The sequence below is a fragment of the Stegostoma tigrinum genome, chromosome 26, assembly GCF_030684315.1.
Source record: "Stegostoma tigrinum isolate sSteTig4 chromosome 26, sSteTig4.hap1, whole genome shotgun sequence".
Taxonomy (NCBI): Eukaryota; Metazoa; Chordata; class Chondrichthyes; order Orectolobiformes; family Stegostomatidae; genus Stegostoma; species Stegostoma tigrinum.
Genome location: NC_081379.1, coordinates 12,536,619 through 12,551,911, shown reverse-complemented (window position 1 = coordinate 12,551,911; position 15,293 = coordinate 12,536,619). Strand labels below are relative to the sequence as shown.

General features: G+C 40.4%; 1 protein-coding gene across 5 annotated transcripts in view; it reads right to left on the bottom strand.

Annotated features, from left to right (window-relative positions):
* Positions 1-15,293, bottom strand: part of tchp (trichoplein, keratin filament binding) — a 525,906-nt gene that overhangs the window by 320,676 nt on the left and 189,937 nt on the right. The gene's annotated exons all lie outside the window — the stretch shown is intronic.

Below are 15,293 nucleotides of genomic sequence, written 5' to 3'. Positions count from 1 at the left end.
TCATGGCTTAACTAAAAAATTCAATTCAGTTGCTCTCAATGTCTCCTTGTCTCAAACTGGAGGTTCTGGTTTGACATCCAATACTGGATAAGCAGAAACTTCTTTCTATTAAATAGTTGGAGTTGGCTGAAACCATTACCAAGGATGAGTTAACTTAGGATGAAACTGCTTTGATGTCATAATTGACAACAAGATGAGCTTCTGAACACAGTCATGCCATTGCAAAGATAACCACTGCAATGTCTCAATTTTAATTCCACATCATCTGACTCCACCTCACTGTGGCTCCAGGTCATTATTACCTCTAGATCACAGAATCAATCACAGAATCCCTAGTGTGGAAACAGGCCCTTTGGCCCAACAAGTCCACACCGACCCTTGGAGCATCCCACCCAGACCCATGCCCTTATTACCCACCAAAGCTACACACTCCCAAACATTACAGGCAATTTAGCCATGGCCAATCCACCTAACCTGAGCATCTTTGGACTGTGGGAGGAAACCGGAGCATCCAGGGGAGACCCACACAGACATTGGGAGAATAAGCAAACTCCACACAGACAGTCATCCAAGGGTGGAATTGAATCTGCGTCCCTGGTGCTGTGAGGCAGCAGTGCTAACCACTAAACCACTGTCGCCAAATAGATCTACTATTTTAATGTATTTCTGGTTTGTATCCTATGTTTTCTGCAAAGGTCATCTAAAGTTACGCTAAGACCATTCATCTTTATTACTGTGCATGCTGGCCTACACGTGATGCTTAAATAGAAGTCAATTTTGAGATCAATTATGTTTAAGTCATTTGTGCCCTTGAACCTTCCTCCTCTGGAATTTCCTCTAGCCTCACAATTCATCTGCAATGCTCCAATCTGGACACCTTGAGAGCTCCCCGCTCCCAATCTCAAATTATACCACCACGTACAGATCCCCAGAATTCTTCATTTCTCTTCCCCTCCTTCTCACTAAATACACCCTTACCTCCTTGACCAAGCTTTTGGACATCATAGGGAACTATGAGGCTATGTTTTATTTTATGATGCTTCCAATGTTAATTATGTAATAGTATAGAATGCTGTCATTGCTCTAACTACTATGGTGGGCTGTGAACTTGTATCTGGATTGCTAGTCCAGGCTCAACGTTTGATTCGACTTATTGGTAAATGCATAATTAATAATGCTTACTTACCAAATTATATTTCACAAAGTTTAGCGATGTAAAGCCTTAATTTGTAAATATTAGTGGGATACTGTTATGAAAGCCTGCAAAAATAAGGCTATGGTTTAATATAGCTTTAGGAACAAACAAAGAATGGATTGGAAAAACCCTCAAAACTGCAGATACTGGAAATCAAAGAAGAACAGAAAGTGCTGGAAAAGTCTGGCAGCATCTATGGAGAGAGAATTAACAGTTCAGGTCCAGCGACCCTTCTTCAAAACAGAAGAATGGGCTGATGTTGTACATGGGACACATTTACACTGAGGTGACTCTACCATTAGTGGTAAATAGAAGCAGTTGTAAATCAGAAGTAAATAAAATGCACTGCTAATTAGCTAGCAGAATTGCCTGAGGGCTAAATGCAATTTTCTACCAGAGCTAACAGTGGAAGTTATGATCAGATTATTTTGGGAAAACTAGGCGCAGTCTACCCATGGGCAAATGCTATGAATCTTTGGTTAGAAGTTGTTAAATTTTGTTGACAATGGTATACATTCTATTTAGGCTAAATATTGTGAAGCTACCTGCAAGGACAATATAAAACAGGGGTGCAAAATCCTAAGTGATGCACAGGCCAAAGAATAGTATTTGACACAGGACGCTTGGAGGGGGATGGTGGATTTGAAATAACACATACAGTCTCCTATTCACCAAACAGATGACTTAACCAATTAAGCCATGGTCCCAACACAAATTTGTTATATACTCTGTTATAGCATCAAAGATGCAAAACAAAAAGGTGTTATAAGCTCACAGAACAAGTCATGCTTGTACTGGTTATAAGGTGTGGTGTAGTCAAAATTTGTGGTGGAGGTCACAGGTCTATGGCAAACCAGAAGAGAGACATTTGTATAATGAAGCATTGCTATCTCAAACAAAATGGAACATGTTGTCTCTCAACCAGATAGAGAAATTTAGAATAATACTGCACAAAAGGTGTACAACTAACTGTGTGAATCACCAAACCCTGAATTTCTGGAAGCTATTACTGTTTCTTGGAGCGCCCATTTTTTCTTGCTACCATCGGAAATCAACTGCTTTAAAATACACCTGAGAGTATGCTGTAATCCACAGGCATGTAGTAGTGATTGTTTACAAAGTCCATTTCAATCTCAACTTGTATAAAATGAAACCTGCATTTGTAATCTACATTTCAGAAATGGAATCTGAAAAATTGTCAACAGGAGGGCATTTTCCTTAATGCATAAACAATCACTTTAACATCCACAGTCGTTCTCTAATCCCTGGAACATAGGATTCTGAATGAACTGCAAAGATCAAATTCCAACAAAACCAGTTTTAAAACTAATAAAGGCGAGGGAGTATTGATAGGCACTACTGAGTTCAGCACAACAAAGTCCAGAAGCCCAACAAAAGTTCATTCAAAGGCTCCAAAGAATCATCGAACTTGAAACGTCAACTGTTTCTCTTTCCACAGATGCTGCCAGACTGGCTAGAAAGTGCTGGAGAAACCCATTTTTGTTTTGGATTTGCAATATTTTGATTTTATTAAAAACGATTCATTCTGTGAGGTCTTTCTAATTAATATGAACACTGACAGTCTTTTTCTCCTACTGCCCATCCCTTCAGGCTTTAGGCTGTTATACCTAGACCCCAGGCAAAGTTCCTCAATTTCTTACAGTTCATGACTGGATATTAAATTTTTAATTCATCTGTGAGGAGAGATGTACCAGCTCACCTTGATTCACCTTGCCCTCCTAGTCCGTTACAATGCAGTCAATTTAAAATGAACCCCTTCCCTGGAGGAAAAATTTAATGTTTTAAGGGAATGCAGTTTAAACACACTTTATGAACTGGAGTTTGTTCATTAATTACTAAACACAAGAATTAATAATGTAAACATGCACACAAACTGGAAATATGAGATGAGCCCAAAAAGATAAAGATTAATAAAAGATATGAATCTGTCAATTGTTTGAACAGCAGATAGTTGAACAAATAGTAGATCACCTGCACTGTTTGCGACAAATGAAAACACTTTCGTCTCCCACTCCCTGGGAGACATGTCCATCCTGGGCCTCCTCCAGTGTCACAATGACACCACCTGGAAACTGGAGGAGCAGCACCTCATTCTGCCTTGGGAACAGCCCAATGGTCTCAATTTGGACTTTACCAGTTTCAAAATCTCTCAACCACCTGCCTCATCCAACGACAAACACCCCTCTCATCCTTGCTTCCTTGACCTGACCACCTGTCCATCTTCTCTCCCACCTATCCGCTCCTCCCACGTCACCGTCCAATCTCCACCACTGCCTACCTGCACTCACCTATCACCATCCACCGACCTTCCCCAGCCCCACGCCTCATCTCTCTTTCAGAGCTCCTTTCCTCCTCCCCCATTTCTGAAGGGTCCTGACCCAAAATGTCAACTTTCCAGCTCCTCGGATGCTGCCTGGCCTGCTGCATTCCTCCAGCTCTACACTTATCTCTGACTCCAGCATCGGCAGTTCTTCCTATCTGAGATAGTTGAACATTGTAACCTTCTCTACAATGGCTACAATCAGTAGCATTGATGTTGGTGATTGAATAATTGATTTCAAGATTCTTAGTTTAGCAGGCTGGTTGAGATTCAGTTCTGGATTCCTTTGCAATCTGATCTTCTGGTTTCTCCACAACTGTTATAACAGAGGCTAGAGGGCTTTCTCTGGTTTCACCAGGCTTATAAACAAATTTAATTGTTTTACCTTCTCCTGATATGGCAAATCATATGCTTTCTGAATATTAGAATTAGAATATGGTTTCCTTAATAGACAAAAAACCTTATTCCACAAAGATGCCAAATTGGTTACCACTTTTAGAACTGCATTCCCTCTAATCTTTCCTGCTGCTGTGTGAAATCTTTGGAATTTATTGCTGCAGAGGGGTCTGGAGGCCAAGTCATATGCTTTTTGAATATTAGAATACGACTTACGTTCAAGAAGTACAGTTTTTTTAGCCTATGGTGCTGATTTTTATTCTATTGCTGCAGAGAAATGTTGTTTTCCCTCTTATCAATTCCAATTCCCATGAGGTTTCTCATGGGAAAGCAGCTGTATCAGGGATCGAGGTACGATTTATGGACTCGCATCAAGCATTCCTTTCCAAAAGGGAAGAACTGAGTTGGGAAGTTTATTTCTTTCTTTTAGACCTTTTCCCAACTACTCCAAATAATATTCAACATGTCAGCTTTTGTGCTCCTGAGATGCTGCTTGGCCTGCTGTGTTCATCCAGCCTCATTTTATTATCCTGGATTCTCCAGCATCTGCAGTTCCCACTATCACTGATACAAGTTCCAGGTTTCCGTTGTTTTAATTGAAACAGCCTGCTACTGTACACCTCACCACATTCCCTTTATATAAAAATGCCTAACACATCATTTTTACAATATCCATTCTTCTAACTGGATATATTTTAGCTGCAATAATATTAATGAGTCACTTTTAACATTGAAGTAGACAATAGTGTCCTATGCATTAACTTAAGTATTAACTTGCTCCATTACTGGTACTCCATGGTTGCAGTTTATGCTATTTACAAAGTTACAAGTTGCATCTCAATCCAGAAGGACAAGAGGAACATGAGGAACAAAGGCTTGAGGAACCATCTGCAAGTTTCCCTGTAAGCTACATACCATCCCAAGCTGCAACATACTGTCTTTATCCAGAGTCAACATCCTAGAACTCCCTACCCAAAAGCACATGCCTATACCACATTAGACAGCAGCAATTCAAGACCACAGCCAACTCCCTATCACAGCCTTTTCAAATGCAATAAAAGGATGGCCAATGTTGCCCTTGTCTGCATCCATGTACAAATAAAAGTAGAATCTCAAACTCCAACAGGAGCGTGAACAGCTTCACTTTTGGAGCATGTCTTTGTGCAGCATGTCAGCTTTTGTCCTCGTTACAGCCTAGGTACAAATATGGACAAAACAGCTGAACTCCAGAAGGGATTGCTCTGGACATCAAGGCAGGTTTCAACCAAGTCTGAGACAAGGACTCCTGGCAAAATTAAGTCAATAGGTATCAGGAGAAAGGGTTCTCTGCAGATTGGAATCATATCCAGCACAAAGACTAATGGTTGTGGTTGGTGGAGATCAATCATTTCATTTCCAGAACATCACTGGAAGACTCTCCAGGGTAGTGTCTTAGGCCCAAGAAAAATTAGCTGCCTCAATGTTCCGCACTCTATTTATAAAATCAATATTGGGGTGTTTGCTGATGATTGCACAATCTGAGACTTCTTTAGTACCAAACTATTTGTGTTCATAGGCAGCAGAACCTGAAAAACATCCAGGTCAGGGTTGATGTGTGGTGTGAATGTTGCTTGCCACTGGTGTACCAGGGAGAGACCATCTCCAACATTACAGAATTTAACACTCTCCCTTTGATATTCAGTTTCATTTTCCCTACAGAATCCCTCAGTATTAACATTTGTGGGTTGTCAGCAAGTGCGTGAACAGAAAAAACCATACACTTATGTGAGGAATAAGAGAATGGTCAAAGAAAGAGTAGGGCCGATCAGAGATAGCATAGGGAACTTGTGTGTGGAGTCCGAGGAGGTAGGGGAAGCCCTAAATGAGTTTTTTGCTTCTGTCTTTACGAAAGAAACAAACTTTGTAGTGAATGAAACCTTTGAAGAGCAGGTGTGCACACTGAAATGGATAGAGATAGAGGAAGCTGATGTGCTGAAAATTTTGTCAAACATTAAGATTGACAAGTCGCCAAGCCCGGACCAGATTTGTCCTCAGCTGCTTTGGGAAACGAGAAGTGCAATTGCTTCGCCACTTGTGAGGATCTTTGCATCCTCGCTCTCCACTGGAGTCGTACCTGAGGACTGGACTGGAGAGAGGCAAATGTGATTCCTCTCTTCAAGAAAGGAAATAGGGAAATCCCCGGCAATTACAGACCAGTAAGTCTCACGTCTGTTGTCTGCAAGGTGTTAGAAAAGATTCTGAGGGATAGGATTTATGACCATCTGGAAGAGCATGGCTTGATCAAATGCAGTCAACACAGCTTTGAGGGGGGCAGGTCATGCCTCACAAACCTTATCGAGTTCTTTGAGGATGTGACTAGAAAGGTTGATGAGGGTCGAGCTGTGGATGTGGTGTATATGGACTTCAGCAAGGCATTTGATAAGGTTCCCCATGGTAGGCTCATTCAGAAGGTCAGGAGGAATGGGATACAGGGGAACTTAGCTGTCTGGATACAGAATTGGCTGGCCAACAGAAGACAGCGAGTGGTAGTAGAAGGAAAATATTCTGCCTGGAAGTCAGTGGTGAGTGGTGTTCCACAGGGCTCTGTCCTTGGGCCTCTACTGTTTGTAATTTTTATTAATGACTTGGATGAGGGGATTGAAGGATGGGTCAGCAAGTTTGCAGATGACACGAAGGTTGGAGGTGTCGTTGACAGTATAGAGGGCTGTTGTAGGCTGCAGTGGGACATTGACAGGATGCAGAGATGGGCTGAGAGGTGGCAGATGGAGTTCAACCTGGATAAATGCGAGGTGATGCATTTTGGAAGGTCGAATTTGAAAGCTGAGTACAGGATTAAGGATAAGATTCTTGGCAGTGTGGAGGAACAGAGGGATCCTGGTGTGCAGATACATAGATCCCTTAAAATGGCCACCCAAGTGGACAGGGTTGTTAAGAAAGCATATGGTGTTTTGGCTTTCATTAACAGGGGGATTAAGTTTAAGAGTCGTGAGATCTTGTTGCAGCTCTATAAAACTTTGGTTAGGCCGCACTTGGAATACTGCGTCCAGTTCTGGTCGCCCTATTATAGGAAAGATGTGGATGCTTTGGAGAGGGCTCAGAGGAGGTTTACCAGGATGCTGCCTGGACTGGAGGGCTTATCTTATGAAGAGAGGTTGACTGAGCTCGGACTTTTTTCATTGGAGAAAAGGAGGAGGAGAGGGGACCTAATTGAGGTATACAAGATAATGAGAGGCATAGAGTTGATAGCCAGAGACTATTTCCCAGGGCAGAAATGGCTAATACGAGGGGTCATAGTTTTAAGCTGGTTGGTGGAAAGTATAGAGGGGATGTCAGAGGCGGGTTCTTTACAGAGTTGTGAGAGCATGGAATGCATTGCCAGCAGCAGTTGTGGAAGCAAGGTCATTGGGGTCATTTAAGAGACTGCTGGACATGCATATGGTCACAGAAATTTGAGGGTGCATACATGAGGATCAATGGTCGGCACAACATCGTGAGCTGAAGGGCCTGTTCTGTGCTGTACTGTTCTATGTTCTAAATACTGAGACTAAAAGTGCAGATCAGAGGCTAAGAACTCTGCATAACTTACTCCACCTCCCCAAAGCCTGTCTGTTATATACAAGACAAGCAGGAGTGTGATGGAATATTCTCCATTTCACTGGATGAATAATGTTCTATCAACTCAAGAAACTCAACACTATCCAGGACAAAGCAGCCTGCTGGAATTGATACCCTGTTCACCATTCCCTCCTTCCATCGCTAAAGTGCAGTAGTTTCAGACACTTGGTCAATTTGGATCAGTCATCTGGTGTTGAAGGAGGAGGGGGATAGAAAGTCAGGTTTTGTAGCCAATAAATTCTAGGATGTTAATGGGCGCTCAATAATCATTCAACAAACCTTTTGTTTATGTATATGCTTTCCTTGTATGGAACTCAGAATCCAATTTTAATTATTTGGGCTGTTTAGTGTGCTTATGATGTGAACAATTATTTAGTCAGCTGTTGGAAGAGTAGTTTTGGGAATCCATTGCTAAAAGAAATGGTACTGGCAGAGTAAAAAACCTTTTAGCCTAATAGCTATGTGCTAGCCTTCACATTCCATTCACGCCTCCCATCTAACCTAATTTACCCATACCCTGTCAGTCAACAAATCCTTCAACTTCATTATTCATATGTAACATGTATAAATGCTGTTTATTTCAACCAGTTCACATTGTATCAAACTTCACATTTTCACAACTTGCCTGCTGCTGGGGAGCTGTCCCCATTAAGGGTACCTTAGGAATTAAAAGTATTAAGGATTAAAAGGAATATCTTCTCCAGAGCTCCTCCACCCAGAAGATACTGAACATTGGAGACTTGAGTTTTAATCCCAACTGATGAGAACACTGTACAAGTCAGATCCGAGTGAAACCTGCCTTGAAAGATTTAGGTCTAATTTTTACACTTGGCTACTGAGGTGATCAGGCAGCAAATATACACACTGGACTTTTTTTTAAAAAGCAAAAAGAATCCAAGTTTCCTGCACAGGTAGTTCTGCTATAACGCATGTTTTGTTAATGCTAGTTGGCTATAATGCAATTGATGAATAATGGACGCTGTTCAGATTCCTGCTCTACAGGAATAGTGACGTCCCTATAATCTAGCGCAAGTCACACAAGAATGGAACTATCACTCTGAGACAACAAAAACTTCAGAAGCTGGAGTCAGAATCAGTCCAGTGTGGAGCTGGAGGAATACAGCAGGTCAAGCAGCAGAGAAGGAAAGTTGACATTTCAGGTCAGGACCCTTCATCCAAGACTAGTCCTGATGAAGGGTCCCCGACCTGAACTGTCGACTTTCCTGCTCCTCTGATGCTGCCTGACCTGCTGTGTTCATCCATCTCCACACTGTATTGAATGCAACTATTGCATTATAAGAACTAGCTGTGTAGAAAAAAAATACACAGTAGCTGATCAAGATAAATGCAAAACAAAAAAAGGTGCAACTACTTTCCCACGTAATATCCTTTACAGATATTCAATCCCAGTGAGGTGTCACTTCTATCTAACTGGAATTTCTTATTCACCAGACTCTTTTTCAAAATTTGATAGACTAGACACATGTTTCAGTTTTGATGACTGAAGCCTCTTCCACTCTGACAACTTGCACTTCCATAGAAACTTTGACAGCATGGCGTCTTCATAAGCTAAAACTGCAATGGTGGAACTATGCTTCCAAACTGAAAGCATGAAGAGTTTGACTGAAAACAAAATCCTAGTGGCTGCGGTCTGTTTTCACTACACATTATAATGATGTATCGTTCATTGTTGAACAACTTTGGCCTTTACTTTACAAAAATTACGTTTACAGAACCAAAACCACACATCTTTTTACCTCAAGTCCAAATTTCCAAAACCATATTATATTATACACCTTTATCACAATTCTCACCTTAATGCCTCATGAGTTGGTACATCAAACAAATAATCACAATCACGTGTAAAAGAAAAATACTGCAGATTTCAGAAATTTGACATGAAAAACAGGAATGCTGAGAAAACAACTTTGGTCAGGCAACAACCATGGACGGAGGCAGAACTGAAGGCTCCAGGCAGAATGATCATTCACCAGAACTGGAGACAGATAGAAAGAAAATAATTTTTAAGCCAGTGGAAAGGAATGGGGTGTGGTGGGGTTAGGAAGAACAAAAAGGAAGATCTGATAGAATGATGGGCAGAGGAAATTAAAATGATACAAGATTTAATGGCACAACAGCCAAAGTCAGTCACCATGCGTATGATAAAGAAACAAAAATTGGGTCCAAACAAGAAACAGGTAGCTACAACCACACGGGCACAAATGTTTCAATTGAGTAAATTCAAATACCGCTAGATGTGTTGATCCCATTGATACAACCTAATGACATCAAACTGGATTAAAGCAGAGCCAGAATTAATATTGACTGTGTCTTGGACATGTTCAATGTTTCTTAAATGTCTCAAAAATTATTGACCAGCACCAGCAACATGTTTCACAGCAAGTAAAATTTTAGAAAATTTGCTGAATTAGCTCAGAATTTTTTTTTAAGAAACTTGAATCAACAAAAAAAGTTACCCACGTATCTTCCCAGGTTGTTTTGGACCCAACAGACAAGGTGTATCAAACCATCAGCACGTCAAATATTTTGCATAAGCCACCCACACCTAACCTTTTCATGTAACTAACTGCTGTATTTCACCAAGTAAACACTTTAAAAAGATGCCAAAGCCTTCTATGGAGAGAAGACAAGCGCATAAAAGGTACATGGGTGAGTATAGCATGGACCAGGTGTCAGGGGTGCAACTTGTCTTTTTGGTTGTTAGATAATTTTGCAGGGTTGTTGCAATATGTAGATATTTTGTGTAATACCCACAAGATGCTGATGAAAAAAAAATGTAGATATTGAGACTTGTGATGGGCACCAGAAAAAGGGAAGTGATGTCACAGCTGCACCCAACTATGCAACTGGCAAGCATGTCCCAATAGTCATGAATCACTCAATGGTTCATGGTCCAGCAATATATTTCTATTTCAATATTTCCACCTTTGCATTCAAATTCCTCTGTAGCTTCACCTGGTGCCTGGAAAGAGTAATCCCAATTTATAAGTGAAGTGGAGTGAAGTGAATATTTCTCAGCCTGCTGCAAACTGTTTGCATTGACCAGTGACTAACTTCGGAATTCTAGCAAGATACAATCCCCTGTGCTTGTAATATAATGCATTGTTTAAAGATTCCACAAAGATGTGCTCCCCATTTTTTTGAAATTATTGAACTGGTAAATTACAATTCCTTTATTTTCTTTTAATGTATTCCTGAAATAAGTCTGTATACAGTGAAAGTAGGGGTTATAATCAAAGATTGTATTTAAACCATATAGTTTAATTAGATTACTTTATTGTTCACTCTGCTAAAGTTATAGTATTAAATAATAAATTGTTGATTTTTGTTTAAGGTATAAACTTGGTGTCGAAGACGTTAGTCAAATGTGGATGGTGAGGCCACTTGAGTACTGTGTACAGTTCTGGTTGCCTGCTATAGAAAAAGGATACTAAATTGGAGAAGATTCACAAAACATTTCCCAAGATGTTGCAGGGGCTGAAGGTTTGATTTAAGGAAAAGGTGGGACCTTCTTTCCACTGAAGTGGAGAAGGTTGAAAGGTGACTATTTTAGGAGGTTTGCAAAATCATGAGGTGCATAGATAAGGTGAATAGCAAAAGTCTTGTCTCTGGAGCGGGGGTGTTCAAAACCAGAGGGTATATTTTTAATCTGAGAGAAGGATTTAAAAAGGGGCAATCTTTTCACGCAGAGGATGGTTCGTATGTGGAAAGAACTGCCAGCGAATATCGTAGATGCAGGTACAGTTGCAACATTTAAAAGACATTTGGATAGGTATGTCAATGGGAAAAGATTGAGGGATATGGGCCAAATGGAGGCAAATGGGACTAAGTGTAGTTTGGAAACTTGGTAGGCATGGATGAGTTGGACCCAAGGGTCCATTTCCATGCTTATGGCTCTATGACTATTACACAGACGTACTGATTTTAAACGATGGGGAAAAAAAGGTTAGCATATCTGTACAAAATATCAGTACTCTATATTTCCTATCATTTTTTGATTTGTAATTAAACCACTGCACTCCAGTCCCATCTTCAGTCACCAAGGCCAACTAATGGAGCACACAAGGTACCTTTCAGCTGGTCAACTACCACAAAATATCCAAATTTTAAGACGAGGCAAAAGCACAAATGCTGCGTGCACAACTCCATACAAAATAACAATAAAAAGCTAATCCTTTTTATGTAGAGGGGATTCTTCAAAAAGGTAACAAAATCCCTTTTAATCCCCCCCCGCTCATTGCACAACAATTACCCAGGAAATTAAGTTTCTCCTTACATTTGCGGGGGGGGGGGGAAGCAGAAAGTTATTGGCTATCTACCTTATCTGTGCCTTTCATGATTTCACCTCTTAAGGTTATCCCTCAGTCTCCTAAACAGCAGGGAACATAGTCACAGCCTATCCAGCCTCTCCTTACAACTTAAACATTCCAGTACAGGTAGCACCCTAGCAAATAATTTCCGTACTCTAGTTTAAATTATATCCTTTCCATAGTCGGTTGACAAGAACCGCACACAGTATTCCAAATATGACCCAACAGATGACTTGTACAACTGTAGCGAATTGTTCCAACTCTTATGCTCAATGCTCTGACTGATGAAAGCAAGCATACCGAAAGACTTCTTCACTACCTTCTCTACCTGTGACTCCACTTTAAAAGGAGCTACAAATCTGTATCCCTAGGTCTCTTTGTTCTACAGCACCCTCAATGCTTCGAGGCTACTCCCTATGCCCAGCCTTCCAACTGGTAGCCTCTTCACATACTGTGCCACTGCTTAGGGGGAAATCAAGGGGCCTCAATAGCCCGTAGCCAAAATGGAACACCTCGGGGGCTGCTGAGCTTTATTTGCATTAAAGTATCCATGACCTTCTTTTTGGGCAAAACCAGGAAAGGGGAGGGGGTGTGGGAGTCTTCACTGCAGGAAGACAGCAGCTGACTCAAGGTGGCCAAAATGAGCTGTGGAGGCTGGGAAGAAATAACAGCATCATCCTATGTAGTCACATCACCAGGCCATGGTCATAATCTAGTCAGCAAACCAGCAACGACCCTGAGTCTGAGCAAAGGTCCTCAGTGGAGACTCTCACAGCAGTGCCCCAAACTCCAGTTAGAAGTGCATCTAATGCGAATAGAATATGTGTTTTCTTTCAGTTATTTTCTTTATCAACTTAGGAACTTAGCCAAAATGCTGTATTTGGACAAATAGGGGACCGTTGTACATAAAATTTTTTCTGCCCCCTCCTGCAGAACCCAATTCTAGTTTCAACATCATCAATTCATAGAATCAGAATCCCTACAATGTGGAAAGAGGCCATTTAGCCCCGCATGTCTGCCCGGACCTTCTGAAGAGAATCCGCCCTGGACCCAGTCATTCACCCTACCCCATAACTCTGCATTTATCATGAGTAATCCTTAACCTGTGCATCCTGTACCAAAGGGTAATTTTAGCATGGCCAATCCAACAGACCTGAACATCTTTACTGCTGGAGAAAACCACAGGGCCCAGCTGAAATCCATGCAGAGACAGGGCAAATGTGTAAACTCCGCACAGACAATCAAAGGCTGAAATTGAACCTGGGTCCCTGGCACTGTGAGGCAGCAGTGTTAACCACTGAGCCACCACACCACCCTGTAAGACCACCGATTCATATAATGTTATGATATTCAGGAATGCAACCATAACTAAGTGAAGACTTCCCATATAACAATTGATCAAAACTATTGTTAGTATCAGACTTCAAACATTAACAATACCATCGTCTCTGCATATATGTTCCTTGAGCTGCTGAGTACTTCATGTTTTCTGGTTTCAGTTAAATGTATGACTTAGCATGGAACTTGTAGAAAATCACTTAGATTTTCAGATGATAAATTACAATATGCTGCCTTCAAAAATAATTCACATATTATTACAGTTGAGAAAATAAACTAGCCTTTTAGTGAGGAAAATATGCCAGCCATGGCAGAACAAATCAGTGTTCAGTTTAAATTTTAAAGGTAGTTGGTCTCACACTAGCAAGCTTTTACCAACTCTCATTAAAGATGGAATAAAAAAAGCTAAGAATCCCAGAGATATGACTGTCTATCTCAGCTTCCTTCATAGCAACCAAAAACTCCATTTATACCAACAGATTTGGTTTTTGAGATTTTGTTTAAATAGGGTGCCAGCTGACGTTAATTTGAATTAATCCATGCCCTCAACAGGGCTTTTAATTGGTATTTGATAATAGGGAGAAAAGAATTAATATCATTCTTGATATTCTTCCCTAAAGAGATATGAACCAAATAGATTATCAATAAAGCACTAAATGCACAAAATTAAAAATTAGATTGGCTTATATGACTGGAAAAAAATAAGAACAGAAGAAATAGGAGCTGAAGCAGGTTACTTCACCTTTCATGCTTGGTCTATCATTTAAAAAAGGAGTGAGAGCAATCTTTTACCCCAATTTCACTTTTCCTAACTTTCCCTATAACACTTAATTTTTTAAAATGAGATGGGAATTATCAAACATTGTCTAGAATACACATACAAACATACGAATCAGGAGTAGGCCACTCAGCCCCTCGAGTCTCCTCCACCTTTCATGGCTGATCTGATTGTAACCATAAATCCATGTTTCCCCACACTTCTTATAACCTTTCAATCTCTTACTAGAATTGATTTAATTTTGCCTTTAAATATTCAAACTCTGTTCCCACTACACTTTCAGGAGGAGAGTTTCAAAGACTTACATCCCTCTGACAGAACACTTTTTAAAACAATGATTCCGGTTCTAGATTCTCCCATAAGAACATCCCCTATACATCTACCTGTCAAGATCCCTCAGGATTGTGTGTTTCGATAAAGGTGCCTCTTATTCTTCTACACTCTGGTGGATACAAGTCTAGCCTGTCCAATCTTTCCTCATCAGGCAATTCATTCACACTGGAATTAGTCTGGTAAACTTGCTCTGAATTGCTCTAGTGCATTAACATCCTTCCTCAAATAAGTTGACCATTACTATGCACAGTACTCCAGATGTGGTATCACCAGTACATTTTATGACTTACAACTTCCCTACTTCTGGATTCAATTCCCTTCACAGTAAGTAATAACATTCTATTACTTGCTGTACCTCGTACAGATCTTTTGTAGTTCACACACTGGGATACCCAGATTCCCCTGCATCTGAACTCTGCACTCTCATTTAGACACCTGTAAAAACAAAATCTGGACAAAATGGAAAACTTTGCAATTTTCAGCATTATACTTCATTCATCAAATCTTTGCTCACTCGCTTGACCTATGCATATCTTTTTGTAACCCGTATCTGCTTCATGTCTCATCTTGCCTCCCTTCATCCAAGTCATTCATAAAGCATAAATAGTTGGGAGGTCCCAGCAGATCCTGTGGCACACAAATTTTAAATAAAATCATTTTCAAATTATTTCCTTTGTCAATTTAGGAAGTTAGCCAAGTGTTTATCTCAAATTGCTTATTTCTTGCCAATCTGAAAAAAATATTCGCAATTATTTGGTTTCCTTTTAATCAGCCAATCTTCTATCCATGTTAATATGCTAATGTTTTGGAAAATCTAAATACAGTACATCAATTGGTTTCCCTTCATACACAGCACATCAGATTATCAAAAAACATCAAATAGATTGGTCAAAAATGATTTCACTTTCACAACCCATTTTGATTCTGATTATGGTGAATCTGGATGCGAGTTTGCTCGCTGAGCTG